The sequence below is a fragment of the Brienomyrus brachyistius genome, chromosome 2 (assembly GCF_023856365.1).
Source record: "Brienomyrus brachyistius isolate T26 chromosome 2, BBRACH_0.4, whole genome shotgun sequence".
NCBI classification, from domain to species: domain Eukaryota; kingdom Metazoa; phylum Chordata; class Actinopteri; order Osteoglossiformes; family Mormyridae; genus Brienomyrus; species Brienomyrus brachyistius.
The window spans coordinates 38,581,721-38,609,122 of record NC_064534.1 but is presented as its reverse complement, the minus strand read 5'-3'; the positions used below and the strand labels follow the sequence as shown (position 1 = coordinate 38,609,122).

The following is a 27,402-nucleotide window of genomic DNA, read 5'->3' as shown; positions in this document are numbered from 1 at the left end:
TTGTTGTGATGATAGCAACTTTCGCATCCAATTAGCCAATGTATTTTCTCTGTCCGCTTTCCCTATATCACTCATTTTGGTTGCTAGGGGAAACGGCCTTCCGTACACTATCTCAAAAGGTGTTAATCCTGCAGGAATGGGAGTTATTCTCATCCACAATTTTACTAGAGACAAACATTCTGGCCACGGCCTTTTTGTCTCTTCCATTGTTTTTCTGAGCCTTGTTTTAATAGTGCCGTTAGTTCTCTCCACTAAGCCTGCACTCTGAGGGTGATAAGCACAATGATTCTTAAGCGTAAAACCTAATGCTTGTGAACAAAGGGACATGGTCTGATTTACAAAATGAGTCCCATTGTCTGATCTTATAATATGAGGTATGCCATAAGTAGGGAAATAATGGCCTACCAAACATTTTGCAACAGTCATTGCATCACAGTGCTTTACAGGGTATATTTCTACCCACTTAGAAAAGGTGTCTATAATGACTAGACAGTACTTCTTCCCTTGTGACCAAGATAATTCAATAAAATCCATATGTACAACTTGAAACGGGTACTCAGCTACAGGGAACTGGCCACGTTTTGGTCTCATGTTACCCTGTGCATTATGTTTACAGCAAATTAAGCATGTTCTACAAAATTGCTTTGCATAATCAGAAAAATTTATAGCGTAAAAGTATTGCTGGATAATATGTACCATCCCTCCTGTTGAGACATGAGTATTTCCATGGCTCACTAAGGCAGCTGTTTTGTATAAGTTTTTTGGTAGGATAGGCTTGTCATTCATATAGTAAACTTTCCCTTGCTGTATTGCTCCTCTCTTGATCCAACTCTGTATTTCTGTTTTAGGAGCATGAATCTGTGCATCACACAGCACATCACTATCTATGAAAAGAATGTCTGCCACTGATAAGGTGGGCTGTTTCAGTGCCGCTTCTTTGGCAGTTTTATCTGCAAAGTTGTTTCCTTTAGCTATTGTGGAAGCATCGGTTTGGTGTGCTTTACATTTGCACAGTGCAAGGCGAGTCGGTAATAGTACAACATCTAATAATCTAAGTAGTAAGTTTGTGTGAGTTAGAGACGTTCCCTGCGATGTTTTAAAACCTCTATTTTTCCACACTCTTGCATGGTGATGAACAGCTCCAAACACATATTGACTATCAGTGTATATAGTAAGTGACTTATTTTTGAATAGCTCGCATGCCCTAATTACAGCATAGAGTTCAGCCGCTTGTGCTGAACAAGCAGGTGGGAGTGCATTGGCCTCTAACACTTCAGTAGATGTAACTACAGCATACCCGACCTTATTTTTTTCCATATCATTTTTTGATGCTGATCCATCTACATAAACAACCATTGAATCTGATATTGGGGTCTGTAAAATATCTGCTCTGGGTTTTGTTTGCTCTTCCACAACTGCTTTGCACGAATGTGGTTCTCCATCTTCCGTTGTCGGAAGAAGGGTGCTAGGGTTAAGAGGACCACATCGCTGTATAGTAATGTTTGACTGTGAAAGCAGGAGTGAGACTAAGGTCAGATGTCTAGCATGTGTGAGGAACGGAAGCGGTGTCTGCAGTAAAACTAATGAAACTGAATGTGGCACCTTCAAGGTGAGTGGGTGACACAACACTAATTCTGCTGATAATTTTACTGCTTCTGCAGCAGCTGCACATGCTTGCAAACATTGTGGAAAACCAGCTGCTACTGCATCTAATCGTTTAGAATAGAATGCTAGTGGTCTTTCCTTTGTCCCGAACGGCTGTGTTAATACCGCTTTCATATAACCTTGATTAGCATCAACACATAAGGTAAATGGTTGTTGATAATCTGGTAAGGCAAGTATCACATTTGTTTGTAGCATCATTTTTAAGTTTGTGAATGCCAATTCTCCTTCTTTTGTCCACTGAATTTTATCTTTTAAGGCCATGTCTTTCCCATAAATTAAGGTTTGCAGAGGTTGAACGAGTGCGGCATAATCAGGTAGCCATTCTCTGCAATAATTACAAAGTCCTAAGAAGGACATCATTTGCTGTTTAGTCTTTGGCTTTGGTGCCTCTTGTATTGCCTGTTTTCTAGTTTCTAACAACGATCGACCTTGTTGGGAGAGTTTATGTCCAAGATATATAACTTCCTCCCTGCAATATTGTAATTTTTGTTTTGATGCTTTATGTCCTGTATCATATAAATGCTGTAACACCAACAGTGTGGCTTCCTTACAATGCTGTTTTGTATCTGAAGCAATTAATATATCATCTACATACAGTAGCACTTGACTATGGGATGGTATTTTACAGGTACTCATAGAGTATCTAAGGGCCATGGTATATACATGTGGACTTTCTGAAAACCCTTGAGGGAGTCTAGTATATGTGTATTTTTTTCCCTTATAGGTGAAACCAAATAAATGTTGAGAATCAGGGTGCAATGGTACTGAGAAAAATGCATTACTGAGATCAACTACTGAGAAGTAACTTTTATCAGGGGTTAATGAGTTGAGCAATAAGTGTGGGTTGGGCACGTCTGGTGCTCCGGTTCCTTGCACAACATAGGCTTCCTCATTTATGATTGCTTTCATGCCAGAGTTTGTGGCAACTACACTAATGCCCATCTGTACCATAAGGTCATGGCCTAACAGATTGACAGGGCAAGAAGGGCTTATTAACACTTGTGCTTGACATTCAATCCCAGTTTCCTTATCTTTTACTGCAACTGGGTTTGTTAGCTGATGACTGTCTGTTTGGCCTCCTGCTGTTTTTATATTTATGACAGATGAGGAGTATGTGACTTCAGGAGGACTGGAGGTTTGGACAGTCCTACAGGCTCCAGTATCACACAGGCATTCGTATACTTTGCCATTTATGATTAATTTCCGACTTGGCAAAGTTCCCCACTGCCTTTCTGCTAATAGCTGACATACTGCTTGCAAATCTATTTCCTCATTGAGGAGGTCTTGTAAGGTAACCTCCGTTTCTTCCCTTAAAATGACCTCTGTTTCACCTCGGATAGTGTCGGCAACAGGGGTCTCCGAGGAGGGTCATTGGTCATTTTCGGTGGAGTTTGGATTAAATGGTCGCTTCCCTGACCTGCAGTCCCTGCTTAAGTGTCCAGGTTTCCCGCATGTCCAACACTCTGTTTCCTGAGAAAACCCTCCTGTTTGTTTATTTCTAAATCTTCCTCGGCCTCTAAATCTTCCTCTTCCTCTACCTCTGAATCCCCCGCGTCCCCGAGGGTTCGTTTGCACTAGCGCTACCACGTCAGAGGCGCTGAATATTGTATCTGTCTTTTGCTGTTTCTGCGCTTTCTGTGCGTGTTGGGCATATTCTAAGGCTTGTTGGACTGAGCCAGTATTCTGATGTACCCAATGTTTGTCGAGATATTTTCGCAATTCAGACTTTAGGCCTGCGAAAAAAAAAGCTCGTTTTAATTGTTGCTGATACACTCCTCCGTCTTCCTCGTCGTGAGGAATTCCTGAATTTCCCCTGAACACCACTCGCATCCTATCCATAAAATCCTCAGGTTCCTCTCCATCTTTTTGTTTGCACTGCGCTATTCGCCCATAATCTGCACGTCTCACGAAGACTGTGTCTATCCTCTCTCGCAGGTGTTGTAATGCTTGTATGAGTTCCTGCGAGTTATGTGCTAAGGGCTGATTATTGGCACCATGTCCAGTGAAGTCGCCTGCCACACGTCCCCATTTATGGGTAAACAACTGTCTTAGGCATCGGTACATTTCCCTGCCGTTCAAATGAAAACTACTTTGTAATTCTAGGATGGCAGTCCAAAACTCGGGTACCCCTTCTTCAACCGGGGGTATTCCTTTTAAAGCCGCTGTTCTATCCTCAGCGGTCCAGGGTCTATATACTAACATAGTTTCGGGTCCTGCATTATTTGGCCCTCGATTTGGGTTTGCCACTTCTACGAGGGGACACTGCCATTCTACCTCCTCTTGTTCCGTGTTATTTTTTGGATGCCGTTGTACTTTAGCTGTGGCCAAATCTTTTACAGGATATAGAGAGGGATCAGACCCTCGAGTTAACATGCGAGATGGTTCCACCCCCCCCCTTGCTTCTTGTCTATCTGTGGCTGGAACCAGCGCCGGTGCAGGCACCGGAATTTGTGGGGGCGGTGGAGGAGCTGGAGGGGCAGAAGGTCTTGCTGCCGTTTCTTCGTCTAGTGTGATTAAAGCCACCTGCAGTTTTTTCTCCTTATTTCCCTTTTTCTGTTGTCTCTTATTATCTCTTAGTTTACTCTGTTCTAACCATGCATCAGAGAAAACGTATTCCTTTTTTCTATCTTGGCCTTTTTTCTTATTGGTAGTCTGTAACATCTCCAGTTTTAAGTTTCCCTGTAACTTTAATATGTCTGGAGTATGGAGTTTTCCTTCAAACCCATGTTTTTTCCTCCATCTCTGACTACTTATTTGTCCTGATCCTGGTTTATATCCTTCCATAAACTTCTCATCTCCCTCTAGTTTGATTTGTTTACTCTGATTTTTCCCATTGTTACCTTTTATTGAATACACTACAAAACATAAAAAATCCTAAAAGCAAGTCCCTGGCATGAGACCTCAGGAGGACACCAACACGGCCTTCTACTGCTCCCTATTAGAGCAGCGGTGTTAGTTTTCAGGGATGAAACCCGTCCTTTATCCTTCAGTCACCAGTATGTTGTTGCTTTTAGGGTGGATCGTGTAGGTTAGTCTAAAACCTATAAAAACACATCCACATAGAACACTGTATATATTTCCAACAACGCCTACTTTCTCTCCCGGTTAATTTCGGCTAACCTCAACCACATGCATGTCTTGGCCACCTACTTATTTAGGTGCCGTATGTCTCACTTGGCCACCTATTCACTTAGGTGCCGTGTTTCTCACCTATGTAGTGTGCTCTCTGTTCCATCACCGAGGTCCTTCAGACATCACCAGACGTCGAGCGCAGTTCTAACCACCGGCCTGATGACGAATTCACATCACAGGTCTTTCTTGCACCCGACTTCGAGTGGCTGTCGACAGACTTCGGTGTCGCTTCTCTCGGCGTACTGGAGACGTCTTCGGGGTTCCTCGGATCCGGCTCGAAGGACCAAATTCTATGTTGGGGAAAGCGCCCGGCGTTTCCACCCCAACTCCACATTTACGAGACACACACTTTATAGTTTTTACTTGCAAGGGTACCCACACTCTCTGCAATGCAAACTACAGCAGAATGTGTTACAAAGGGTGGTTCCCCTTGACTCCTTTATTTATAGTCAGTGGGAGGCGCAAGAGTCATGCAGAATAGGGAGGTGAGAGAAAGTTCTGGTTTTGCTAAGGTGGGAATGCTATTATTAATATAATCTAAAGTATGAGGCTAGGGGAAAACAAAATAATGTATATACATATTTACATTCATTGCTGATCATACAGGAGTGATAACAAAATGATTAATAACAGTTTCTTCAACCTAACAAACCTAAACATTATGCTGGCATTGAAGTGTGTGAATTACCCCGGCCAACCTGCTCTTTTAAATACAGCTTTTAGCAAGTTTTGAAAGGAGGAGAAGAGCAGATAATATGCCAATAATATCGAATATTCTGTGGCGAAGTGGTTTTTGCATAGAAAACAAAGCGGTGAGTTGAAGAGGAATTATATCAGTACTTTGTTTAAAACTGTGTGTAAAAAGCTGTCTCTTTATCATTAACAATAAGTTGTAAAACGTGAATGGGGAGTGACAGTCTTCAAGTTTGTGAGAAGATCGCGCCCTGGTGGAATAAAGGCACGAACAGCTTACAGCAGCTATAATTACCAGGCAGTATTTAGAGTAAAACGGTGTGTAAAAGCTGCCTTCATGAATGAGAGAAAAAAGAAATATATAAAATAGTAAAATGGAAGGGGAGTGATAGATTTAAATTAATCGTGAAGTGGAGCGCCCCCTGTATAAAGTAAAAGTGAGAAAAGCTTACAGCACCTGGTATTCCCAGGTGGTCTCCCATCCAAGTACTAACCAGACCCTAGCCTGTTTAGCTTCCGAGATCAGATGAGATCGGGCGCGTTCAGGGTGGTATGGCCGTAAGCGAGAGACGCTACCAAAAATAGCCCTTTTGCATTACACGCGTCTATACATTCCAGTTAGTCCCATTGGATCCTACTCCTGTTTTTTTTTTTTTTTTTATCTGACTCACACTGCAGCCCCACCATCCAATCGGCAGTGCCGGAACCACACCAAACATTCACCAAACTACTCAGCCGGCAGCCTACCACAATTATTCCATTCTTTCCGCATCCGCACACTTCCTTCTCTTTAACTCCTTTTCACTACCGCACAGGTTAATCGCCGCACGTCCCCCGCCGGCAAACATTACTCCTTTGCCTACCGCATGCACGCTTCCCTTAATGACCTTCTGTTATCAACTCCGCTAACAGCCACAAAATCTCCGCCGCACGAAGCCCACTGGTAGCTGCTGAATCACATGCTTCCCCAAAACGTCGCGCTGTCAGAAAACTGGGAGCTACACACACCAACAAGTCCATACTGCAGGCTGCAGCCAGAACAATTTTCTACATTCAAACATTGACGGCCTCTTCTCTCTAAAAATTCACCAGACCGCTTCTACCACCAGCAAAGAAGTTTCCATCCCTAATTCCTCTGTGATTCCCACTAACCTAAACATTAAGCTGGCATTGAAGGGTGTGAATTACCCCAGCCAACCTGCTCTTTTAAATACAGCTTTTAGAGAGTTTTGAAAGGAGGAGAAGAGCAGACCTTGCTATGCCAATAATATCGAGTCTTCTGTGGTCAAGTGGTTTTTGCATAGAAAACAAACCGGTGAGTTGAAGAGGAATTATATCAGTACTTTGTTTAAAACTGTGTGTAAAAAGCTGTCTCTTTATTATTAACAATAAGTTGTAAAACGTGAATGGGGAGTGACAGTCTTCAAGTTTGTGAGAAGATCGCGCCCTGGTGGAATAAAGGCACGAACAGCTTACAGCATCTCGAATTACCTGGCAGTGTTTAGAGTAAAACGGTGTGTAAAAGCTGCCTTTATGAATGAAAGAAAAAATATGTATATATAAAATAGTAAAACGGAAGGGGAGTGATAGATTTAAATTAATCGTGAAGTGGAGTGACCCCTGTATAAAGTAAAAGTGAGAAAAGCTTACAGCACCTGGTATTCCCAGGAGGTCTCCCATCCAAGTACTAACTAGACCCTATCCTGCTTGGCTTCTGAGATCGGACGAGATCGGGCGTGTTCAGGGTGGTATGGCCGTGAGCGAGAAAAACTACCAAAAACAGCCCTTTTGCATTACACGCCTCTATACATGCCAGTTAGTCCCATTGGATCCTGCTCCTGTTTTTTTTTTTTTTTTTTATCTGACTCACACTGCAGCCCCACCATCCAATCGGCAGTGCCGGAACCACACCAAACATTCACCAAACTACTCAGCCGGCAGCCTACCACAATTATTCCATTCTTTCCGCATCCGCACACTTCCTTCTCTTTAACTCCTTTTCACTACCGCACAGGTTAATCGCCGCACGTCCCCCGCCGGCAAACATTACTCCTTTGCCTACCGCATGCAGGCTTCTCTTAATGACCTTCTGTTATCAACTCCGCTAACAGCCACAAAATCTCCGCCGCGCGAAGCCCACTGGTAGCTGCTGAATCACATGCTTACCCAAAACGTCGCGCTGTCAGAACACTGGGAGCTACACACACCAACAAGTCCATACTGCAGGCTGCAGCCAGAACAATTTTCTACATTCAAACATTGACGGCCTCTTCTCTCTAAAAATTCACCAGACCGCTTCTACCACCAGCAAAGAAGTTTCCATCCCTAATTCCTCTGTGATTCCCACTAACCTAAACATTAAGCTGGCATTGAAGGGTGTGAATTACCCCGGCCAACCTGCTCTTTTAAATACAGCTTTTAGCAAGTTTTGAAAGGAGGAGAAGCGAAGACCTTGCTATGCCAATAATAACGAGTCTTCTGTGGCGAAGTCGTTTTTGCATAGAAAACAAAGCGGTGAGTTGAAGAGGAATTATATTAGTACTTTGTTTAAAACTGTGTGTAAAAAGCTGTCTCTTTATTATTAACAATAAGTTGTAAAACGTGAATGGGGAGTGACAGTCTTCAAGTTTGTGAGAAGATTGCGCCCTGGTGGAATAAAGGCACGAACAGCTTACAGCACCTAGAATTACCAGGCAGTATTTAGAGTAAAACGGTGTGTAAAAGCTGCCTTTTTGAATGAGAGAAAAAAGAAATATATATATATATAAAATAGTAAAATGGAAGGGGAGTGATAGATTTAAATTAATCGTGAAGTGGAGCGCCCCCTGTATAAAGTAAAAGTGAGAAAAGCTTACTGCACCTGGTATTCCCAGGTGGTCTCCCATCCAAGTACTAACCAGACCCTACCCTGCTTAGCTTCCGAGATCAGACGAGATCGGGCGTGTTCAGGGTGGTATGGCCGTAAGCGAGAGACGGCACCAAAAACATCCCTTTTGCATTACACGCCTCTATACATGCCAGTTGGTCCCATTGGATCCTACTAATGTTCTTTTTTTTTTTTTTATCTGACTCACACTGCAGCACCACCATCCAATCGGCAGCGCCGGACCCACACCAAACATTCACCAAACTACTCAGCCGGCAGCCTACCACAATTATTCCATTCTTTCCGCATCCGCACACTTCCTTATTTTTAACTCCTTTTCACTACCGCACAGGTTAATCGCCGCACGTCCCCCGCCGGCAAACATTACTCCTTTGCCTACTGCATGCAGGCTTCTCTTAACGACCCTCTGTTATCAACTCCGCTAACAGCCACAAAATCTCCACCGCACGAAGCCCACTGGTAGCTGCTGAATCACATGCTTCCCCAAAACGTCGCGCTGTCAGAACACTGGGAGCTACACACACCAACAAGTCCATACTGCAGGCTGCAGCCAGAACAATTTTCTACATTCAAACATCGACGGCCTCTTCTCTCTAAAAATTCACCAGACCGCTTCTACCACCAGCAAAGAAGTTTCCATCCCTAATTCCTCTGTGATTCCCACTAACCTAAACATTAAGCTGGCATTGAAGGGTGTGAATTACCCCGGCCAATCTGTTCTTTTAAATACAGCTTTTAGCAAGTTTTGAAAGGAGAAGAGCAGAACTTGCTATGCCAATAATATCGAGTCTTCTGTGGCGAAGTGGTTTTTGCATAGAAAACAAAGCGGTCAGTTGAAGAGGAATAATATCAGTACTTTGTTTAAAACTGTGTGTAAAAAGCTGTCTCTTTATCATTAACAATAAGTTGTAAAACGTGAATGGGGAGTGACAGTCTTCAAGTTTGTGAGAAGATCGCGCCCTGGTGGAATAAAGGCACGAACAGCTTACAGCACCTAGAATTACCAGGAAGTATTTAGAGTAAAACGGTTTCTAAAAGCTGCCTTTATGAAAGAGAGAAAAAAAAAAATATATATATATATATAAAATAGTAAAATGGAAGGGGAGTGATAGATTTAAATTAATCGTGAAGTGGAGCGCCCCCTGTATAAAGTAAAAGTGAGAAAAGCTTACAGCACCTGGTATTCCCAGGTGGTCTCCCATCCAAGTACTAACCAGACCCTAACCTGCTTAGCTTCCGAGATCAGACGAGATCGGGCGTGTTCAGGGTGGTATGGCCGTAAGCGAGAGATGCCACCAAAAACATCCCTTTTGCATTACACGCCTCTATACATGCCAGTTGGTCCCATTGGATCCTACTAATGTTCTTTTTTTTTTTTTTATCTGACTCACACTGCAGCCCCACCATCCAATCGGCAGCGCCGGACCCACACCAAACATTCACCAAAGTACTCAGCCGGCAGCCTACCACAATTATTCCATTCTTTCCGCATCCGCACGCTTCCTTCTTTTTAACTCCTTTTCACTACCGCACAGGTTAATCGCCGCACGTCCCCCGCCGGCAAACATTACTCCTTTGCCTACTGCATGCAGGCTTCTCTTAACGACCCTCTGTTATCAACTCTGCTAACAGCCACAAAATCTCCGCCGCACGAAGCCCACTGGTAGCTGCTGAATCACATGCTTCCCCAAAACGTCGCACTGTCAGAACACTGGGAGCTACACACACCAACAAGTCCATACTGCAGGCTGCAGCCAGAACAATTTTCTACATTCAAACATCGACGGCCTCTTCTCTCTAAAAATTCACCAGACCGCTTCTACCACCAGCAAAGAAGTTTCCATCCCTAATTCCTCTGTGATTCCCACTAACCTAAACATTAAGCTGGCATTGAAGGGTGTGAATTACCCCGGCCAATCTGTTCTTTTAAATACAGCTTTTAGCAAGTTTTGAAAGGAGAAGAGCAGAACTTGCTATGCCAATAATATCGAGTATTCTGTGGCGAAGTGGTTTTTGCATAGAAAACAAAGCGGTCAGTTGAAGAGGAATAATATCAGTACTTTGTTTAAAACTGTGTGTAAAAAGCTGTCTCTTTATCATTAACAATAAGTTGTAAAACGTGAATGGGGAGTGACCGTCTTCAAGTTTGTGAGAAGATCGCGCCCTGGTGGAATAAAGGCACGAACAGCTTACAGCACCCAGAATTACCAGGAAGTATTTAGAGTAAAACGGTGTGTAAAAGCTGCCTTTATGAATGAGAGAAAAAAAATATATATATAAAATAGTAAAATGGAAGGGGAGTGATAGATTTAAATTAATCGTGAAGTGGAGCGCCCCCTGTATAAAGTAAAAGTGAGAAAAGCTTACAGCACCTGGTATTCCCAGGAGGTCTCCCATCCAAGCACTAACCAGACCCTACCCTGCTTGGCTTCCGAGATCGGATGAGATCGGGCGTGTTCAGGGTGGTATGGCCGTAAGCGAGAGATGCCACCAAAAACATCCCTTTTGCCTTACACGCCTCTATACATGCCAGTTGGTCCCATTGGATCCTACTAATGTTCTTTTTTTTTTTTTTATCTGACTCACACTGCAGCCCCACCATCCAATCGGCAGCGCCGGACCCACACCAAACATTCACCAAACTACTCAGCCGGCAGCCTACCACAATTATTCCATTCTTTCCGCATACCGCACACTTCCTTCTTTTTAACTCCTTTTCACTACCGCACAGGTTAATCGCCGCACGTCCCCCGCCGGCAAACATTACTCCTTTGCCTACTGCATGCAGGCTTCTCTTAACGACCCTCTGTTATCAACTCCGCTAACAGCCACAAAATCTCCGCCGCACGAAGCCCACTGGTAGCTGCTGAATCACATGCTTCCCCAAAATGTCGCGCTGTCAGAACACTGGGAGCTACACACACCAACAAGTCCATACTGCAGGCTGCAGCCAGAACAATTTTCTACATTCAAACATCGACGGCCTCTTCTCTCTAAAAATTCACCAGACCGCTTCTACCACCAGCAAAGAAGTTTCCATCCCTAATTCCTCTGTGATTCCCACTAACCTAAACATTAAGCTGGCATTGAAGGGTGTGAATTACCCCGGCCAATCTGTTCTTTTAAATACAGCTTTTAGCAAGTTTTGAAAGGAGAAGAGCAGAACTTGCTATGCCAATAATATCGAGTCTTCTGTGGCGAAGTGGTTTTTGCATAGAAAACAAAGCGGTCAGTTGAAGAGGAATAATATCAGTACTTTGTTTAAAACTGTGTGTAAAAAGCTGTCTCTTTATCATTAACAATAAGTTGTAAAACGTGAATGGGGAGTGACCGTCTTCAAGTTTGTGAGAAGATCGCGCCCTGGTGGAATAAAGGCACGAACAGCTTACAGCACCTAGAATTACCAGGAAGTATTTAGAGTAAAACGGTGTGTAAAAGCTGCCTTTATGAATGAGAGAAAAAAATATATATATATAAAATAGTAAAATGGAAGGGGAGTGATAGATTTAAATTAATCGTGAAGTGGAGCGCCCCCTGTATAAAGTAAAAGTGAGAAAAGCTTACAGCACCTGGTATTCCCAGGTGATCTCCCATCCAAGTACAAACCAGACCCTAACCTGCTTAGCTTCCGAGATCAGACGAGATCGGGCGTGTTCAGGGTGGTATGGCCGTAAGCGAGAGATGCCACCAAAAACATCCCTTTTGCATTACACGCCTCTATACATGCCAGTTGGTCCCATTGGATCCTACTAATGTTCTTTTTTTTTTTTTTATCTGACTCACACTGCAGCCCCACCATCCAATCGGCAGCGCCGGACCCACACCAAACATTCACCAAAGTACTCAGCCGGCAGCCTACCACAATTATTCCATTCTTTCCGCATCCGCACGCTTCCTTCTTTTTAACTCCTTTTCACTACCGCACAGGTTAATCGCCGCACGTCCCCCGCCGGCAAACATTACTCCTTTGCCTACTGCATGCAGGCTTCTCTTAACGACCCTCTGTTATCAACTCCGCTAACAGCCACAAAATCTCCGCCGCACGAAGCCCACTGGTAGCTGCTGAATCACATGCTTCCCCAAAACGTCGCGCTGTCAGAACACTGGGAGCTACACACACCAACAAGTCCATACTGCAGGCTGCAGCCAGAACAATTTTCTACATTCAAACATCGACGGCCTCTTCTCTCTAAAAATTCACCAGACCGCTTCTACCACCAGCAAAGAAGTTTCCATCCCTAATTCCTCTGTGATTCCCACTAACCTAAACATTAAGCTGGCATTGAAGGGTGTGAATTACCCCGGCCAATCTGTTCTTTTAAATACAGCTTTTAGCAAGTTTTGAAAGGAGAAGAGCAGAACTTGCTATGCCAATAATATCGAGTATTCTGTGGCGAAGTGGTTTTTGCATAGAAAACAAAGCGGTCAGTTGAAGAGGAATAATATCAGTACTTTGTTTAAAACTGTGTGTAAAAAGCTGTCTCTTTATCATTAACAATAAGTTGTAAAACGTGAATGGGGAGTGACAGTCTTCAAGTTTGTGAGAAGATCGCGCCCTGGTGGAATAAAGGCACGAACAGCTTACAGCACCTAGAATTACCAGGAAGTATTTAGATTAAAACGGTATGTAAAAGCTGCCTTTATGAATGAGAGAAAAAAAAATATATATATAAAATAGTAAAATGGAAGGGGAGTGATAGATTTAAATTAATCGTGAAGTGGAGCGTCCCCTGTATAAAGTAAAAGTGAGAAAAGCTTACAGCACCTGGTATTCCCAGGAGGTCTCCCATCCAAGTACTAACCAGACCCTACCCTGCTTGGCTTCCGAGATCGGATGAGATCGGGCGTGTTCAGGGTGGTATGGCCATAAGCGAGAGACGCGACCAAAAACAGCCCTTTTGCATTACACGCGTCTATACATGCCAGTTTGTCCCATTGGATCCTACTCCTGTTTTTTTTTTTTTTTTTTATCTGACTCACACTGCAGCACCACCATCCAATCGGCAGCGCCGGACCCACACCAAACATTCACCAAACTACTCAGCCGGCAGCCTACCACAATTATTCCATTCTTTCCGCATCCGCACACTTCCTTATTTTTAATTCCTTTTCACTACCGCACAGGTTAATCGCCGCACGTCCCCCGCCGGCAAACATTACTCCTTTGCCTACTGCATGCAGGCTTCTCTTAACGACCCTCTGTTATCAACTCCGCTAACAGCCACAAAATCTCCGCCGCACGAAGCCCACTGGTAGCTGCTGAATCACATGCTTCCCCAAAACGTCGCGCTGTCAGAACACTGGGAGCTACACACACCAACAAGTCCATACTGCAGGCTGCAGCCAGAACAATTTTCTACATTCAAACATCGACGGCCTCTTCTCTCTAAAAATTCAGCAGACCGCTTCTACCACCAGCAAAGAAGTTTCCATCCCTAATTCCTCTGTGATTCCCACTAACCTAAACATTAATCTGGCATTGAAGGGTGTGAATTACCCCGGCCAATCTGTTCTTTTAAATACAGCTTTTAGCAAGTTTTGAAAGGAGAAGAGCAGAACTTGCTATGCCAAGAATATTGAGTCTTCTGTGGCGAAGTGGTTTTTGCATAGAAAACAAAGCGGTCAGTTGAAGAGGAATAATATCAGTATTTTGTTTAAAACTGTGTGTAAAAAGCTGTCTCTTTATCATTAACAATAAGTTGTAAAACGTGAATGGGGAGTGACAGTCTTCAAGTTTGTGAGAAGATCGCGCCCTGGTGGAATAAAGGCACAAACAGCTTACAGCACCTAGAATTACCAGGAAGTATTTAGAGTAAAACGGTTTCTAAAAGCTGCCTTTATGAAAGAGAGAAAAAAAAAAAATATATATATATAAAATAGTAAAATGGAAGGGGAGTGATAGATTTAAATTAATCGTGAACTGGAGCGCCCCCTGTATAAAGTAAAAGTGAGAAAAGCTTACAGCACCTGGTATTCCCAGGTGGTCTCCCATCCAAGTACTAACCAGACCCTAACCTGCTTAGCTTCCGAGATCAGACGAGATCAGGCGTGTTCAGGGTGGTATGGCCGTAAGCGAGAGATGCCACCAAAAACATCCCTTTTGCATTACACGCCTCTATACATGCCAGTTGGTCCCATTGGATCCTACTAATGTTCTTTTTTTTTTTTTTATCTGACTCACACTGCAGCCCCACCATCCAATCGGCAGCGCCGGACCCACACCAAACATTCACCAAAGTACTCAGCCGGCAGCCTACCACAATTATTCCATTCTTTCCGCATCCGCACGCTTCCTTCTTTTTAACTCCTTTTCACTACCGCACAGGTTAATCGCCGCACGTCCCCCGCCGGCAAACATTACTCCTTTGCCTACTGCATGCAGGCTTCTCTTAACGACCCTCTGTTATCAACTCCGCTAACAGCCACAAAATCTCCGCCGCACGAAGCCCACTGGTAGCTGCTGAATCACATGCTTCCCCAAAACGTCGCGCTGTCAGAACACTGGGAGCTACACACACCACCAAGTCCATACTGCAGGCTGCAGCCAGAACAATTTTCTACATTCAAACATCGACGGCCTCTTCTCTCTAAAAATTCACCAGACCGCTTCTACCACCAGCAAAGAAGTTTCCATCCCTAATTCCTCTGTGATTCCCACTAACCTAAACATTAAGCTGGCATTGAAGGGTGTGAATTACCCCGGCCAATCTGTTCTTTTAAATACAGCTTTTAGCAAGTTTTGAAAGGAGAAGAGCAGAGCTTGCTATGCCAATAATATCGAGTCTTCTTTGGCGAAGTGGTTTTTGCATAGAAAACAAAGCGGTCAGTTGAAGAGGAATAATATCAGTACTTTGTTTAAAACTGTGTGTAAAAAGCTGTCTCTTTATCATTAACAATAAGTTGTAAAACGTGAATGGGGAGTGACAGTCTTCAAGTTTGTGAGAAGATCGCGCCCTGGTGGAATAAAGGCACGAACAGCTTACAGCACCTAGAATTACCAGGAAGTATTTAGAGTAAAACGGTTTCTAAAAGCTGGCTTTATGAAAGAGAGAAAAAAAAAATATATATAAAATAGTAAAATGGAAGGGGAGTGCTAGATTTAAATTATTCGTGAAGTGGAGCGCCCCCTGTATAAAGTAAAAGTGAGAAAAGCTTACAGCACCTGGTATTCCCAGGAGGTCTCTCATCCAAATACTAACCAGACCCTACCCTGCTTAGCTTCCGAGATCAGATGAGATCGGGCGCGTTCAGGGTGGTATGGCCGTAAGCTAGAGACGCTACCAAAAACAGCCCTTTTGCATTACACGCCTCTATACATGCCAGTTGGTCCCATTGGATCCTACTAATGTTCTTTTTTTTTTTTATCTGACTCACACTGCAGCCCCACCATCCAATCGGCAGCGCCGGACCCACACCAAACATTCACCAAACTACTCAGCCGGCAGCCTACCACAATTATTCCATTCTTTCCGCATCCACACACTTCCTTCTCTTTAACTCCTTTTCACTACCTCACAGGTTAATCGCCGCACGTCCCCCGCCAGCAAACATTACTCCTTTGCCTACTGCATGCAGGCTTCTCTTAATGACCTTCTGTTATCAACTCCGCTAACAGCCACAAAATCTCTGCCGCACGAAGCCCACTGGTAGCTGTTGAATCACATGCTTCCCCAAAACGTCGCGCTGTCAGAACACTGGGAGCTACACACACCAACAAGTCCATACTGCAGGCTGCAGCCAGAACAATTTTCTACATTCAAACATCGACGGCCTCTTCTCTCTAAAAATTCACCAGACCGCTTCTACCACCAGCAAAGAAGTTTCCATCCCTAATTCTTCTGTGATTCCCACTAACCTAAACATTAAGCTGGCATTGAAGGGTGAGAATTACCCCGGCCAACCTGCTCTTTTAAATACAGCTTTTAGCAAGTTTTGAAAGGAGGAGAAGAGCAGATAATATGCCAATAATATCGAATATTCTGTGGCGAAGTGGTTTTTGCATAGAAAACAAAGCGGTGAGTTTAAGAGGATTTATATCAGTCCTTTGTTTAAAACTGTGTGTAAAAATCTGTCTCTTTATTATTAACAATAAGTTGTAAAATGTGAATGTGGAGTGACAGTCTTCAAGTTTGTGAGAAGATCGCGCCCTGGTGGAATAAATGCACGAACAGCTTACAGCAGCTATAATTACCGGGAAGTATTTAGAGTGAAACGGTTTCTAAAAGCTGCCTTTATGAAAGAGAGAAAAAAAATATATATATAAAATAGTAAAATGGAAGGGGAATGCTAGATTTAAATTAATCGTGAAGTGGAGCGCCCCCTGCATAAAGTAAAAGTGAGAAAAGCTTACAGCACGTGGTATTCCCAGGCAGTCTCCCATCCAAGTACTAACCAGACACTACCTCGCTTAGCTTCCGAGATCAGACGAGATCGGGCGTGTTCAGGGTGGTATGGCCGTTAGCGAGAGCTGCTAAGAAAAACAGCCCTTTTGCATTACACGCCTCTATACATGCCAGTTAGTCCAATTGGATCCTACTCCTGTATTTTTATTTTTTTTATCTGACTCACACTGCAGCACCACCATCCAATCGGCAGCGCCGCACCCACACCAAACATTCACCAAACTACTCAGCCGGCAGCCTACCACAATTATTCCATTCTTTCCGCATCCGCACACTTCCTTCTCTTTAAGTCCTTTTCACTACCGCACAGGTTAATCGCCGCACGTCCCCCGACGGCAAACATTACTCCTTTGCCTACCTCATGCAGGCTTCTCTTAACGACCCTCTGTTATCAACTCCGCTAACAGCCACAAAATCTCTGCCGCACGAAGCCCACTGGTAGCTGTTGAATTACATGCTTCCCCAAAACGTCACGCTGTCAGAACACTAGGAGCTACACACGCCAACAAGTCCATACTGCAGGCTGCAGCCAGAACAACAATTTTCTACATTGAAACATCGACGGCCTCTTCTCTCTAAAAATTCACCAGACCGCTTCTACCATCAGCAAAGAAGTTTCCATCCCTAATTCCTCTGTGATTCCCACTAACCTAAACATTAATCTGGCATTGAAGGGTGTGAATTACCCCGCCCAACCTGCTCTTTTAAATACAGCTTTTAGCAAGTTTTGAAAGGAGGAGAAGAGCAGACCTTGCTATGCCAACAATATCGAGTCTTCTGTGGCGAAGTGGTTTTTGCATAGAAAACAAAGCGGTGAGTTGAAGAGGAATTATATCAGTACTTTGTTTAAAACTGTGTGTAAAAAGCTGTCTCTTTATTATTAACAATAAGTTGTAAAACGTGAATGGTGAGTGACAGTCTTCAAGTTTGTGAGAAGATCGTGCCCTGGTGGAATAAAGGCACGAACAGCTTACAGCACCTAGAATTACCAGGCAGTATTTAGAGTAAAACGTGTGTAAAAGCCGCCTTCATGAATGAGAGAAAAAAGAAATATATAAAATAGTAAGGGGAGTGATAGATTTAAATTAATCGTGAAGTGGAGCGCCCCCTGTATAAAGTAAAAGTGAGAAAAGCTTACAGCACCTGGTATTCCCAGGTGGTCTCCCATCCAAGTACTAACCAGACCCTACCCTGCTTAGCTTCCGAGATCAGACGAGATCGGGCGTGTTCAGGGTGGTATGGCCGTAAGCGAGAGATGGCACCAAAAACATCCCTTTTGCATTACACGCGTCTATACATGCCAGTTAGTCCCATTGGATCCTACTCCTGTTTTTTTTTTTTTTTTTATCTGACTCACACTGCAGCCCCACCATCCAATCGGCAGCGCCGGACCCACACCAAACATTCACCAAACTACTCAGCCGGCAGCCTACCACAATTATTCCATTCTTTCCGCATCCGCACACTTCCTTCTTTTTAACTCCTTTTCACTACCGCACAGGTTAATCGCCGCACGTCCCCCGCCGGCAAACATTACTCCTTTGCCTACTGCATGCAGGCTTCTCTTAACGACCCTCTGTTATCAACTCCGCTAACAGCCACAAAATCTCCGCCGCACGAAGCCCACTGGTAGCTGCTGAATCACATGCTTCCCCAAAACGTCGCGCTGTCAGAACACTGGGAGCTACACACACCACCAAGTCCATACTGCAGGCTGCAGCCAGAACAATTTTCTACATTCAAACATCGACGGCCTCTTCTCTCTAAAAATTCACCAGACCGCTTCTACCACCAGCAAAGAAGTTTCCATCCCTAATTCCTCTGTGATTCCCACTAACCTAAACATTAAGCTGGCATTGAAGGGTGTGAATTACCCCGGCCAATCTGTTCTTTTAAATACAGCTTTTAGCAAGTTTTGAAAGGAGAAGAGCAGAGCTTGCTATGCCAATAATATCGAGTCTTCTTTGGCGAAGTGGTTTTTGCATAGAAAACAAAGCGGTCAGTTGAAGAGGAATAATATCAGTACTTTGTTTAAAACTGTGTGTAAAAAGCTGTCTCTTTATCATTAACAATAAGTTGTAAAACGTGAATGGGGAGTGACAGTCTTCAAGTTTGTGAGAAGATCGCGCCCTGGTGGAATAAAGGCACGAACAGCTTACAGCACCTAGAATTACCAGGAAGTATTTAGAGTAAAACGGTTTCTAAAAGCTGGCTTTATGAAAGAGAGAAAAAAAAAATATATATAAAATAGTAAAATGGAAGGGGAGTGCTAGATTTAAATTATTCGTGAAGTGGAGCGCCCCCTGTATAAAGTAAAAGTGAGAAAAGCTTACAGCACCTGGTATTCCCAGGAGGTCTCTCATCCAAATACTAACCAGACCCTACCCTGCTTAGCTTCCGAGATCAGATGAGATCGGGCGCGTTCAGGGTGGTATGGCCGTAAGCTAGAGACGCTACCAAAAACAGCCCTTTTGCATTACACGCCTCTATACATGCCAGTTGGTCCCATTGGATCCTACTAATGTTCTTTTTTTTTTTTATCTGACTCACACTGCAGCCCCACCATCCAATCGGCAGCGCCGGACCCACACCAAACATTCACCAAACTACTCAGCCGGCAGCCTACCACAATTATTCCATTCTTTCCGCATCCACACACTTCCTTCTCTTTAACTCCTTTTCACTACCTCACAGGTTAATCGCCGCACGTCCCCCGCCAGCAAACATTACTCCTTTGCCTACTGCATGCAGGCTTCTCTTAATGACCTTCTGTTATCAACTCCGCTAACAGCCACAAAATCTCTGCCGCACGAAGCCCACTGGTAGCTGTTGAATCACATGCTTCCCCAAAACGTCGCGCTGTCAGAACACTGGGAGCTACACACACCAACAAGTCCATACTGCAGGCTGCAGCCAGAACAATTTTCTACATTCAAACATCGACGGCCTCTTCTCTCTAAAAATTCACCAGACCGCTTCTACCACCAGCAAAGAAGTTTCCATCCCTAATTCTTCTGTGATTCCCACTAACCTAAACATTAAGCTGGCATTGAAGGGTGAGAATTACCCCGGCCAACCTGCTCTTTTAAATACAGCTTTTAGCAAGTTTTGAAAGGAGGAGAAGAGCAGATAATATGCCAATAATATCGAATATTCTGTGGCGAAGTGGTTTTTGCATAGAAAACAAAGCGGTGAGTTTAAGAGGATTTATATCAGTCCTTTGTTTAAAACTGTGTGTAAAAATCTGTCTCTTTATTATTAACAATAAGTTGTAAAATGTGAATGTGGAGTGACAGTCTTCAAGTTTGTGAGAAGATCGCGCCCTGGTGGAATAAATGCACGAACAGCTTACAGCAGCTATAATTACCGGGAAGTATTTAGAGTGAAACGGTTTCTAAAAGCTGCCTTTATGAAAGAGAGAAAAAAAAAATATATATAAAATAGTAAAATGGAAGGGGAATGCTAGATTTAAATTAATCGTGAAGTGGAGCGCCCCCTGCATAAAGTAAAAGTGAGAAAAGCTTACAGCACGTGGTATTCCCAGGCAGTCTCCCATCCAAGTACTAACCAGACACTACCTCGCTTAGCTTCCGAGATCAGACGAGATCGGGCGTGTTCAGGGTGGTATGGCCGTTAGCGAGAGCTGCTAAGAAAAACAGCCCTTTTGCATTACACGCCTCTATACATGCCAGTTAGTCCAATTGGATCCTACTCCTGTATTTTTTTTTTTTTTATCTGACTCACACTGCAGCACCACCATCCAATCGGCAGCGCCGCACCCACACCAAACATTCACCAAACTACTCAGCCGGCAGCCTACCACAATTATTCCATTCTTTCCGCATCCGCACACTTCCTTCTCTTTAAGTCCTTTTCACTACCGCACAGGTTAATCGCCGCACGTCCCCCGACGGCAAACATTACTCCTTTGCCTACCTCATGCAGGCTTCTCTTAACGACCCTCTGTTATCAACTCCGCTAACAGCCACAAAATCTCTGCCGCACGAAGCCCACTGGTAGCTGTTGAATTACATGCTTCCCCAAAACGTCACGCTGTCAGAACACTAGGAGCTACACACGCCAACAAGTCCATACTGCAGGCTGCAGCCAGAACAACAATTTTCTACATTGAAACATCGACGGCCTCTTCTCTCTAAAAATTCACCAGACCGCTTCTACCATCAGCAAAGAAGTTTCCATCCCTAATTCCTCTGTGATTCCCACTAACCTAAACATTAATCTGGCATTGAAGGGTGTGAATTACCCCGCCCAACCTGCTCTTTTAAATACAGCTTTTAGCAAGTTTTGAAAGGAGGAGAAGAGCAGACCTTGCTATGCCAACAATATCGAGTCTTCTGTGGCGAAGTGGTTTTTGCATAGAAAACAAAGCGGTGAGTTGAAGAGGAATTATATCAGTACTTTGTTTAAAACTGTGTGTAAAAAGCTGTCTCTTTATTATTAACAATAAGTTGTAAAACGTGAATGGTGAGTGACAGTCTTCAAGTTTGTGAGAAGATCGTGCCCTGGTGGAATAAAGGCACGAACAGCTTACAGCACCTAGAATTACCAGGCAGTATTTAGAGTAAAACGTGTGTAAAAGCCGCCTTCATGAATGAGAGAAAAAAGAAATATATAAAATAGTAAGGGGAGTGATAGATTTAAATTAATCGTGAAGTGGAGCGCCCCCTGTATAAAGTAAAAGTGAGAAAAGCTTACAGCACCTGGTATTCCCAGGTGGTCTCCCATCCAAGTACTAACCAGACCCTACCCTGCTTAGCTTCCGAGATCAGACGAGATCGGGCGTGTTCAGGGTGGTATGGCCGTAAGCGAGAGATGGCACCAAAAACATCCCTTTTGCATTACACGCGTCTATACATGCCAGTTAGTCCCATTGGATCCTACTCCTGTTTTTTTTTTTTTTTTTATCTGACTCACACTGCAGCCCCACCATCCAATCGGCAGCGCCGGACCCACACCAAACATTCACCAAACTACTCAGCCGGCAGCCTACCACAATTATTCCATTCTTTCCGCATCCGCACACTTCCTTCTTTTTAACTCCTTTTCACTACCGCACAGGTTAATCGCCGCACGTCCCCCGCCGGCAAACATTACTCCTTTGCCTACTGCATGCAGGCTTCTCTTAACGACCCTCTGTTATCAACTCCGCTAACAGCCACAAAATCTCCGCCGCACGAAGCCCACTGGTAGCTGCTGAATCACATGCTTCCCCAAAACGTCGCGCTGTCAGAACACTGGGAGCTACACACACCAACAAGTCCATACTGCAGGCTGCAGCCAGAACAATTTTCTACATTCAAACATCGACGGCCTCTTCTCTCTAAAAATTCACCAGACCGCTTCTACCACCAGCAAAGAAGTTTCCATCCCTAATTCCTCTGTGATTCCCACTAACCTAAACATTAAGCTGGCATTGAAGGGTGTGAATTACCCCGGCCAATCTGTTCTTTTAAATACAGCTTTTAGCAAGTTTTGAAAGGAGAAGAGCAGAACTTGCTATGCCAATAATATCGAGTCTTCTGTGGCGAAGTGGTTTTTGCATAGAAAACAAAGCGGTCAGTTGAAGAGGAATAATATCAGTACTTTGTTTAAAACTGTGTGTAAAAAGCTGTCTCTTTATCATTAACAATAAGTTGTAAAACGTGAATGGGGAGTGACAGTCTTCAAGTTTGTGAGAAGATCGCGCCCTGGTGGAATAAAGGCACGAACAGCTTAGAGCACCTAGAATTACCAGGAAGTATTTAGAGTAAAACGGTTTCTAAAAGCTGCCTTTATGAATGAGAGAAAAAAAAAATATATATATATAAAATAGTAAAATGGAAGGGGAGTGATAGATTTAAATTAATCGTGAAGTGGAGCGCCCCCTGTATAAAGTAAAAGTGAGAAAAGCTTACAGCACCTGGTATTCCCAGGTGGTCTCCCATCCAAGTACTAACCAGACACTACCCTGCTTAGCTTCCGAGATCAAACGAGATCGGGCGAGTTCAGGGTGGTATGGCCGTAAGCGAGAGACACTACCAAAAACAGCCCTTTTGCATTACACGCATCTATACATGCCAGTTAGTCCCATTGGATCCTACTCCTGGTTTTTTTTTTTTTTATCTGACTCACACTGCAGCCCCACCATCCAATCGGCAGCGCCGGACCCACACCAAACATTCACCAAACTACTCAGCCGGCAGCCTACCACAATTATTCCATTCTTTCCGCATCCGCACACTTCCTTCTTTTTAACTCCTTTTCACTACCGCACAGGTTAATCGCCGCACGTCCCCCGCCGGCAAACATTACTCCTTTGCCTACTGCATGCAGGCTTCTCTTAACGACCCTCTGTTATCAACTCCGCTAACAGCCACAAAATCTCCGCCGCACGAAGGCCACTGGTAGCTGCTGAATCACATGCTTCCCCAAAACGTCGCGCTCTCAGAACACTGGGAGCTACACACACCAACAAGTCCATACTGCAGGCTGCAGCCAGAACAATTTTCTACATTCAAACATCGACGGCCTCTTCTCTCTAAAAATTCACCAGACCGCTTCTACCACCAGCAAAGAAGTTTCCATCCCTAATTCCTCTGTGATTCCCACTAACCTAAACATTAAGCTGGCATTGAAGGGTGTGAATTACCCCGGCCAATCTGTTCTTTTAAATACAGCTTTTAGCAAGTTTTGACAGGAGAAGAGCAGAACTTGCTATGCCAATAATATCGAGTCTTCTGTGGCGAAGTGGTTTTTGCATAGAAAACAAAGCGGTCAGTTGAAGAGGAATAATATCAGTACTTTGTTTAAAACTCTGTGTAAAAAGCTGTCTCTTTATCATTAACAATAAGTTGTAAAACGTGAATGGGGAGTGACAGTCTTCAAGTTTGTGAGAAGATCGCGCCCTGGTGGAATAAAGGCACGAACAGCTTACAGCACCTAGAATTACCAGGAAGTATTTAGAGTAAAACGGTTTCTAAAAGCTGCCTTTATGAATGAGAGAAAAAAAAAATATATATATATAAAATAGTAAAATGGAAGGGGAGTGATAGATTTAAATTAATCGTGAAGTGGAGCGCCCCCTGTATAATGGAAAAGTGAGAAAGGCTTACAGCACCTGGTATTCCCAGGTGGTCTCCCATCCAAGTACTAACCAGACCCTACCCTGCTTAACTTCCGAGATCAGACGAGATCGGGCGTGTTCAGGGTGGTATGGCCGTAAGCGAGAGATGCCACCAAAAACATCCCTTTTGCATTACACGCCTCTATACATGCCAGTTGGTCCCATTGGATCCTACTAATGTTCTTTTTTTTTTTTTATCTGACTCACACTGCAGCCCCACCATCCAATCGGCAGCGCCGGACCCACACCAAACATTCACCAAACTACTCAGCCGGCAGCCTACCACAATTATTCCATTCTTTCCGCATACCGCACACTTCCTTCTTTTTAACTCCTTTTCACTACCGCACAGGTTAATCGCCGCACGTCCCCCGCCGGCAAACATTACTCCTTTGCCTACTGCATGCAGGCTTCTCTTAACGACCCTCTGTTATCAACTCCGCTAACAGCCACAAAATCTCCGCCGCACGAAGCCCACTGGTAGCTGCTGAATCACATGCTTCCCCAAAACGTCGCGCTGTCAGAACACTGGGAGCTACACACACCAACAAGTCCATACTGCAGGCTGCAGCCAGAACAATTTTCTACATTCAAACATCGACGGCCTCTTCTCTCTAAAAATTCACCAGACCGCTTCTACCACCAGCAAAGAAGTTTCCATCCCTAATTCCTCTGTGATTCCCACTAACCTAAACATTAAGCTGGCATTGAAGGGTGTGAATTACCCCGGCCAATCTGTTCTTTTAAATACAGCTTTTAGCAAGTTTTGAAAGGAGAAGAGCAGAACTTGCTATGCCAATAATATCGAGTCTTCTGTGGCGAAGTGGTTTTTGCATAGAAAACAAAGCGGTCAGTTGAAGAGGAATAATATCAGTACTTTGTTTAAAACTGTGTGTAAAAAGCTGTCTCTTTATCATTAACAATAAGTTGTAAAACGTGAATGGGGAGTGACCGTCTTCAAGTTTGTGAGAAGATCGCGCCCTGGTGGAATAAAGGCACAAACAGCTTACAGCACCTAGAATTACCAGGAAGTATTTAGAGTAAAACGGTGTGTAAAAGCAGCCTTTATGAATGAGAGAAAAAAAAATATATATATAAAATAGTAAAATGGAAGGGGAGTGATAGATTTAAATTAATCGTGAAGTGGAGCGCCCCCTGTATAAAGTAAAAGTGAGAAAAGCTTACAGCACCTGGTATTCCCAGGTGGTCTCCCATCCAAGTACTAACCAGACCCTACCCTGCTTGGCTTCCGAGATCGGATGAGATCGGGCGTGTTCAGGGTGGTATGGCCATAAGCGAGAGACGCGACCAAAAACAGCCCTTTTGCATTACACGCCTCTATACATGCCAGTTAGTCCCATTGGATCCTACTCCTGTTTTTTTTTTTTTTTTTATCTGACTCACACTGCAGCACCACCATCCAATCGGCAGCGCCGGACCCACACCAAACATTCACCAAACTACTCAGCCGGCAGCCTACCACAATTATTCCATTCTTTCCGCATCCGCACACTTCCTTATTTTTAACTCCTTTTCACTACCGCACAGGTTAATCGCCGCACGTCCCCCGCCGGCAAACATTACTCCTTTGCCTACTGCATGCAGGCTTCTCTTAACGACCCTCTGTTATCAACTCCGCTAACAGCCACAAAATCTCCGCCGCACGAAGCCCACTGGTAGCTGCTGAATCACATGCTTCCCCAAAACGTCGCGCTGTCAGAACACTGGGAGCTACACACACCAACAAGTCCATACTGCAGGCTGCAGCCAGAACAATTTTCTACATTCAAACATCGACGGCCTCTTCTCTCTAAAAATTCACCAGACCGCTTCTACCACCAGCAAAGAAGTTTCCATCCCTAATTCCTCTGTGATTCCCACTAACCTAAACATTAAGCTGGCATTGAAGGGTGTGAATTACCCCGGCCAATCTGTTCTTTTAAATACAGCTTTTAGCAAGTTTTGAAAGGAGAAGAGCAGAACTTGCTATGCCAATAATATCGAGTCTTCTGTGGCGAAGTGGTTTTTGCATAGAAAACAAAGCGGTCAGTTGAAGAGGAATAATATCAGTACTTTGTTTAAAACTGTGTGTAAAAAGCTGTCTCTTTATCATTAACAATAAGTTGTAAAACGTGAATGGGGAGTGACAGTCTTCAAGTTTGTGAGAAGATCGCGCCCTGGTGGAATAAAGGCACGAACAGCTTACAGCACCTAGAATTACCAGGAAGTATTTAGAGTAAAACGGTTTCTAAAAGCTGCCTTTATGAAAGAGAGAAAAAAAATATATATATATATATAAAATAGTAAAATGGAAGGGGAGTGATAGATTTAAATTAATCGTGAAGTGGAGCGCCCCCTGTATAAAGTAAAAGTGAGAAAAGCTTACAGCACCTGGTATTCCCAGGTGGTCTCCCATCCAAGTACTAACCAGACCCTAACCTGCTTAGCTTCCGAGATCAGACGAGATCAGGCGTGTTCAGGGTGGTATGGCCGTAAGCGAGAGATGCCACCAAAAACATCCCTTTTGCATTACATGCCTCTATACATGCCAGTTGGTCCCATTGGATCCTACTAATGTTCTTTTTTTTTTTTTTATCTGACTCACACTGCAGCCCCACCATCCAATCGGCAGCGCCGGACCCACACCAAACATTCACCAAAGTACTCAGCCGGCAGCCTACCACAATTATTCCATTCTTTCCGCATCCGCACGCTTCCTTCTTTTTAACTCCTTTTCACTACCGCACAGGTTAATCGCCGCACGTCCCCCGCCGGCAAACATTACTCCTTTGCCTACTGCATGCAGGCTTCTCCTAACGACCCTCTGTTATCAACTCCGCTAACAGCCACAAAATCTCCGCCGCACGAAGCCCACTGGTAGCTGCTGAATCACATGCTTCCCCAAAACGTCGCGCTGTCAGAACACTGGGAGCTACACACACCAACAAGTCCATACTGCAGGCTGCAGCCAGAACAATTTTCTACATTCAAACATCGACGGCCTCTTCTCTCTAAAAATTCACCAGACCGCTTCTACCACCAGCAAAGAAGTTTCCATCCCTAATTCCTCTGTGATTCCCACTAACCTAAACATTAAGCTGGCATTGAAGGGTGTGAATTACCCCGGCCAATCTGTTCTTTTAAATACAGCTTTTAGCAAGTTTTGAAAGGAGAAGAGCAGAACTTGCTATGCCAATAATATCGAGTATTCTGTGGCGAAGTGGTTTTTGCATAGAAAACAAAGCGGTCAGTTGAAGAGGAATAATATCAGTACTTTGTTTAAAACTGTGTATAAAAAGCTGTCTCTTTATCATTAACAATAAGTTGTAAAACGTGAATGGGGAGTGACCGTCTTCAAGTTTGTGAGAAGATCGCGCCCTGGTGGAATGAAGGCACGAACAGCTTACAGCACCCAGAATTACCAGGAAGTATTTAGAGTAAAACGGTGTGTAAAAGCTGCCTTTATGAATGAGAGAAAAAAATATATATATATAAAATAG

The 27,402-nt window shown here is 44.0% G+C and overlaps 15 non-coding genes and 3 pseudogenes across 15 annotated transcripts; all 18 read right to left on the bottom strand.

The window, feature by feature from the left end:
• Positions 1 to 5,935: 5,935 nt before the first annotated feature.
• On the bottom strand, positions 5,936 to 6,054 carry LOC125733817 (5S ribosomal RNA). The gene has a single exon (XR_007393152.1). It is a non-coding gene; the product is annotated as a 5S ribosomal RNA (ribosomal RNA).
• Positions 6,055 to 7,133: 1,079 nt separating this feature from the next.
• On the bottom strand, positions 7,134 to 7,252 carry LOC125731328 (5S ribosomal RNA; annotated as a pseudogene).
• A 1,086-nt stretch (positions 7,253 to 8,338) lies between these two features.
• On the bottom strand, positions 8,339 to 8,457 carry LOC125733813 (5S ribosomal RNA). The gene has a single exon (XR_007393149.1). It is a non-coding gene; the product is annotated as a 5S ribosomal RNA (ribosomal RNA).
• Positions 8,458 to 9,542: 1,085 nt separating this feature from the next.
• LOC125733991 (5S ribosomal RNA) lies at positions 9,543 to 9,661 on the bottom strand. The gene has a single exon (XR_007393321.1). It is a non-coding gene; the product is annotated as a 5S ribosomal RNA (ribosomal RNA).
• Positions 9,662 to 10,737: 1,076 nt separating this feature from the next.
• On the bottom strand, positions 10,738 to 10,856 carry LOC125733974 (5S ribosomal RNA). Its single transcript, XR_007393304.1, has one exon. It is a non-coding gene; the product is annotated as a 5S ribosomal RNA (ribosomal RNA).
• A 1,078-nt stretch (positions 10,857 to 11,934) lies between these two features.
• On the bottom strand, positions 11,935 to 12,053 carry LOC125736316 (5S ribosomal RNA). Its single transcript, XR_007395597.1, has one exon. It is a non-coding gene; the product is annotated as a 5S ribosomal RNA (ribosomal RNA).
• A 1,077-nt stretch (positions 12,054 to 13,130) lies between these two features.
• Positions 13,131 to 13,249, bottom strand: LOC125732610 (5S ribosomal RNA). Its single transcript, XR_007391985.1, has one exon. It is a non-coding gene; the product is annotated as a 5S ribosomal RNA (ribosomal RNA).
• Positions 13,250 to 14,332: 1,083 nt separating this feature from the next.
• LOC125735117 (5S ribosomal RNA) lies at positions 14,333 to 14,451 on the bottom strand. The gene has a single exon (XR_007394416.1). It is a non-coding gene; the product is annotated as a 5S ribosomal RNA (ribosomal RNA).
• Positions 14,452 to 15,527: 1,076 nt separating this feature from the next.
• LOC125734599 (5S ribosomal RNA) lies at positions 15,528 to 15,646 on the bottom strand. Its single transcript, XR_007393905.1, has one exon. It is a non-coding gene; the product is annotated as a 5S ribosomal RNA (ribosomal RNA).
• Positions 15,647 to 16,720: 1,074 nt separating this feature from the next.
• Positions 16,721 to 16,839, bottom strand: LOC125731832 (5S ribosomal RNA; annotated as a pseudogene).
• Positions 16,840 to 17,910: 1,071 nt separating this feature from the next.
• On the bottom strand, positions 17,911 to 18,029 carry LOC125736500 (5S ribosomal RNA). The gene has a single exon (XR_007395778.1). It is a non-coding gene; the product is annotated as a 5S ribosomal RNA (ribosomal RNA).
• A 1,076-nt stretch (positions 18,030 to 19,105) lies between these two features.
• On the bottom strand, positions 19,106 to 19,224 carry LOC125734598 (5S ribosomal RNA). Its single transcript, XR_007393904.1, has one exon. It is a non-coding gene; the product is annotated as a 5S ribosomal RNA (ribosomal RNA).
• A 1,074-nt stretch (positions 19,225 to 20,298) lies between these two features.
• Positions 20,299 to 20,417, bottom strand: LOC125731831 (5S ribosomal RNA; annotated as a pseudogene).
• A 1,071-nt stretch (positions 20,418 to 21,488) lies between these two features.
• On the bottom strand, positions 21,489 to 21,607 carry LOC125736489 (5S ribosomal RNA). Its single transcript, XR_007395767.1, has one exon. It is a non-coding gene; the product is annotated as a 5S ribosomal RNA (ribosomal RNA).
• A 1,080-nt stretch (positions 21,608 to 22,687) lies between these two features.
• On the bottom strand, positions 22,688 to 22,806 carry LOC125735724 (5S ribosomal RNA). The gene has a single exon (XR_007395016.1). It is a non-coding gene; the product is annotated as a 5S ribosomal RNA (ribosomal RNA).
• Positions 22,807 to 23,884: 1,078 nt separating this feature from the next.
• Positions 23,885 to 24,003, bottom strand: LOC125733337 (5S ribosomal RNA). Its single transcript, XR_007392684.1, has one exon. It is a non-coding gene; the product is annotated as a 5S ribosomal RNA (ribosomal RNA).
• Positions 24,004 to 25,080: 1,077 nt separating this feature from the next.
• Positions 25,081 to 25,199, bottom strand: LOC125732821 (5S ribosomal RNA). Its single transcript, XR_007392187.1, has one exon. It is a non-coding gene; the product is annotated as a 5S ribosomal RNA (ribosomal RNA).
• A 1,082-nt stretch (positions 25,200 to 26,281) lies between these two features.
• Positions 26,282 to 26,400, bottom strand: LOC125735116 (5S ribosomal RNA). The gene has a single exon (XR_007394415.1). It is a non-coding gene; the product is annotated as a 5S ribosomal RNA (ribosomal RNA).
• Positions 26,401 to 27,402: the final 1,002 nt, after the last annotated feature.